The following is a 269-nucleotide window of genomic DNA, read 5'->3' as shown; positions in this document are numbered from 1 at the left end:
CACCAGCAGCAGCAGCAGCAGCAGCAGCAGCAGCAGTAGCAGCAGCAGCAGCTGGCGCCGCGGTGTGCATACTGCAGCAGCAGCAGCTGGCGCTGCGGTGTGCACGTGCAGCAGCAGCAGCAGCTGACGCTGGGGTGTGCATGTGCAGCAGCAGCTGTACGCACAGCAGCAGAAGCTGCGCTGGGGTGTACGTACACCTGGGAAAAGCTGCTGTGGGGTTTTACTGTTTTTCAGGGTAAGTGATTTGCCCCCCAGTTGGAGCGCCCCAC

This window comes from Eimeria tenella, genomic scaffold (genome assembly GCF_000499545.2).
Source record: "Eimeria tenella Houghton genomic scaffold, Eth_scaff2431, whole genome shotgun sequence".
Taxonomy (NCBI): Eukaryota; Apicomplexa; class Conoidasida; order Eucoccidiorida; family Eimeriidae; genus Eimeria; species Eimeria tenella.
The sequence above is the reverse complement of the archived record's forward strand: the minus strand, read 5'-3'. Positions refer to the sequence as shown.